The sequence below is a fragment of the Rhinopithecus bieti genome, unplaced genomic scaffold (genome assembly GCF_001698545.2).
Source record: "Rhinopithecus bieti isolate Rb0 unplaced genomic scaffold, ASM169854v2 scaffold_7580, whole genome shotgun sequence".
Classification (NCBI taxonomy): Eukaryota; Metazoa; Chordata; class Mammalia; order Primates; family Cercopithecidae; genus Rhinopithecus; species Rhinopithecus bieti.
In genome coordinates this window covers 1,866,305-1,870,464 of record NW_016805470.1, presented here as the reverse complement: position 1 = coordinate 1,870,464, position 4,160 = coordinate 1,866,305, and positions in this window count along the sequence as shown.

Genomic DNA, 4,160 nt, shown 5'->3' with positions numbered 1-4,160 from the left:
CCCGCCTCGGCCTCCCAAAGTGCTGGGATTACAGGCTTGAGCCACCGCGCCCGGCCCCTTCCTTCTCTTTCTTTCCCTCCCTCCCTCTCTTTTTCTTTCTTTCTTTCTTTCTTTCTTTCTTTCTTTCTTTCTTTCTTTCTTTCTTTCTTTCTTTCTCTCTCTCTCCCTCCCTTTCTTTTTCTCCTTCCCTTTCTCTCTCTTTCTCTCCTTCCTTTCTTTCTTTCCTTTCTCCCTCTCTCTCTCTCTCTCTTTCTTTCCCTCCCTTCCTTCTCTCCTTCCTTCCTTCCTTCCTTCTTTCCTTCTTTCCCTTCTTTCCTTTCTTTCTTTCTTTCTTTCTTTCTTTCTTTCTTTTCTTTCTTTCCTCACTCTGTCACCCAGGGTGGAGTACAGAGCTCTGATCTCCACTCACTGCAACCTCCGCCTCCCAGGTTCAAGTGATTCTCCTCCGTTAGCCTCCTGAGTAGCTGGGATTACAGGTGCCTGCCACCACCTCGACTAACTTTTGCATTTTTAGTAGAGACAGGGTTTCGCCATGTCGGCCAGGGTTGTCTTGAATTCCTGACCTCAGGTGATCCACCTGCCTCGGCCACCCAAAGTGTTGAGATTACAGGCATGAGCCACGGCGCCCAGCCTATTGGTGTATTTCAGTCTTTATTTTTAGTAAAAAATGAAAGATTAATATGATCTGAAGAGAAACTAGAGTATGCTATTGCTTTAAAGTAGAGACACCAGTCTCAGAAACTTCTGAAACCTGCCTAAGCTAATTCTGAATTACCCAAAGATTATGTAAAATTTTAAAATAAATGTGTTTTAAAAAAATAAAAAGAATGCAGCTAACACCCAAGTGATGGAAGCCACCCCCTCACACATACGCTTTCCCTCCCACAGCAGACATGGCCTGACTTGAGCTATTTCAGTTTGGGGAGGGGATGTTTTTGTTTGTGTGTCCCCAGAAGCATATTCTGAGACGAGGAATCCATTGCAAGGAGTTTATCTGGAAGGTAAAGGAAAACACTGGTGGGAGAGGGGGAAAGTAAGACAACTAATGTAGGGTGCATTATCAAGCCAGATACCACTGTGTGCAATTAGAGCACAATCTCATGGGGAGCTCTGGGAGCCTGCATAGAACACGCGCCACAGTGTTATCCCACTACAAGGAGTGAGGGGGCTGCGGTATTTATACATCAACTCCCATCGGTCATTGGTTAAGAGTAGCGCCCAAAGAGGGAGAAACATTCATTCTTCGTACTTCTGGCCTGCTGTGCTGGTGGCAAAGTAGGGAACAGTCAGAGAACGCCTTCAGGCAAAGAAATGCACATCCTGGCAGCTGGAAATCAGCCCAGAGTGCACTAAAGTGTCAAGAACAAGGGTATGGGCAGGGCAATGACAGTGTTTATTGCAAGAAGTGGGAGAGCTTTTCTTCAATTGTGAACTAGCTATATTATCTTAAATAGGGACTTTCTAACATTTTTGAAATTGGTAGGCACACGCGTGAATACCAGGCAGTTAAAGAAGTGAAATGCAGCAGAGTGCAGTGTGATCCCAACACTTTGGGAGGCCAAGGCGGGAGGAATGCTTAAGCCCAGGAGTTCGAGATTAGCTTGGGCAGCATAGCGAACCCCAGCTTCACAAAAAAATTAAAAAGAAGATCCTGCCATTTGCTATAGCATGGTTGAATCTGGAAGACATTATGCTAAGTAAAATAAACCAGATACAGAAAGAAAAATACTGCATGATCTCACTTATGTGTAGGATCTTAAAAAAAAAACAAAAAAAAAGGCAAGGCCGGGATGGTGGCTCACAACTGTAATCCCAGCACTTTGGGAGGCTGCAGCAGGAGGCTCGCTTGAGTCTAGGAGCTCGAGACCAGCCCAGGCAACATGGAGAAACTTGGTCTCCACGAAAAAATTAAAAAATTAACTGGATGTGACAGCACAGGCCTATAGTCCCAGCTACTCAGGAGGCTGGGGTGGGAGGACCACTTGAGCCCAGGAGGTCGAGGCTGCAGTTAGCCTTGATTGCATCACTGTACTCCAGCCTGGGCAACAGAGAGAGACCCTGTCTGGGGGAAAAAAAGTTGAATATATAGAGAATAAAACAGTAAAACCGTGGTTATGGGGGTGAGGAGGAGGAAATAGGGAGATATAGGTCAAAGAATACAAAGAGTAGGTGTGTAGGACTAAGTAGTCCAGAGACCTGACAAACAACATGAGGTTTACAGTTAGTCATAGTGTATTGTAGTTGAGATTTTTGCTAAAAGATTAGATTTTAGTTGCTTTTGCCACACACACACACACGATGAGCAATTATGTGAGGTGATAAATATATGAATTTGCTTGACTATAGTAACCATTTCACAGTCTACAGCAAGCTTATACAACCCGCGGCCCGCAGGCTGCATGTGACCCAGAACAGTTTTGAATGCAGCCCAACACAAATTCATAAACTTTCTTAAAACATCATCTATCATTAGTGTTAGTGTATTTGATGTGTGGCCCAAGACAATTCTTCCACTCTTCCAATGTGGCCCAGGAAAGCCAAAAGATCAGACACCCCTGACCTACATGTATGTCAAAATATCATGTTGTACATCTTAAATATATACAATAAAACAAAAAGAACCACGTCACTGTCACAAAACTGACAAATGTCCCCAGCAGATCAATATCGCTAGTTCAGTGTCGTAGGCACCATTGGAGGCCCAGTCAGATCCCTTTTACTCACCCTAGCACTCAGCCCCTAGTTCCCCTAAGTGCTGCTTGCTGCCGCCAGAGGCTCACAGCTGCACCTTTCATCAGAAAATTGCCCTCGGCAGGAGAGGGTCACTCTGCTTGAAAGATTATCCCTCAAGGGGACATTCCACATCCAAAGATAAGGGGTACAAAAGGCAGCCCCTTTTGCCTCACTGGGGGACAAAGATAAGGGCAATTGATATTTCAGAGCTCTTCTAGGGTTCAGGCTGAAGCTAGACTTCAGCTGGACTCATCTTCTCCTAACTCCTTTCCCTGCCCTATCCTGTGTCTCTCACTCCATCGCAGGTCTTTCCTGAGAGCGCGCCCTCCATTAATCAAGGGCAGTGAATTTGCTGTCTCAGGCTCTGCTTTTAAGATGCCCAACCAAAGACACCCCTTCAGTAGGACACAATGATGGCTTGACCCAGAGGAAGACACATGACCCCAAAATAGCTACAGCCTTCTGGGGCGTTGATATGGACTCTGGGAAGAAGCAGGTATGTCTCTTTCTAAGGTTATGAGCTACATGTAAGAAAATTGTGGTAGGTGTATGTTAATTTTACTCCCTAACATATATTTCACCCCTGATAACACTACACCCATTGTGCAGGAAAGGGGAGGGAGCTACCTTCCTCTCATTCTCAGTTCCTCTACTTTGGGTGGAGGTGAATTATCTTTGAGCCCATAGTTGGGCATGTAACCCATATCTGATTAATCATGTTCCCGTGACTGCAGAGATTGTTTGGCATAGCCCTGCATCCCAGTGAGAGCCATTGAAATATGGGATTGTTAAGAGAGAGAAAAACTCTTTTTCCCTGGACTAAGAGCATCAAGGATGAGAAGAACCTAGGGCTGCTGGAAGGTAACATGAGGGACTGTTCTGAGAATGAGGCCAACAAACACAGCAGCAGGCAGGCTCCTAATGGAGGGTGTGAAACAAGCCCAAATGGTTGGCATTGTTGAAGCTTTTGGCTTAAGCTCCCCTACAAGCCAACCCTATCCTAGATTACACATCTTTGATTATACAGGCTAGTAAGTTATCTTATTTTGTTTGTTTAGACTAATTTAGAATGAATTTTATAACACTCACAACCCAAACAGTTCTGATAGACGGCAATGATGGCAAGCCTGAAGCTGCTGGAAAATACATTACTGCCATGTGGAGAGACTCTGAGTGACAATAAAACCTACTCATGAAAAGGAAAGAATTAGAACCAAGAGAGGAAGAGAGAGCAAGCAATTGCTGTGAGCAGTGTCTAAGAACCAGGATCCTGCTGTTTCTGAAGCATACTGCTCCCCTGGGTTCTCATTCAATTATTGAACCAACAAATGCACTCCCCACCACCTTTTTTGTGTTTGTTTGTTCTTCAACTTTACTTAAGCTTTATCATTTCTAAAGGAAAGAGCTTTGACAGCCACAATACCCTT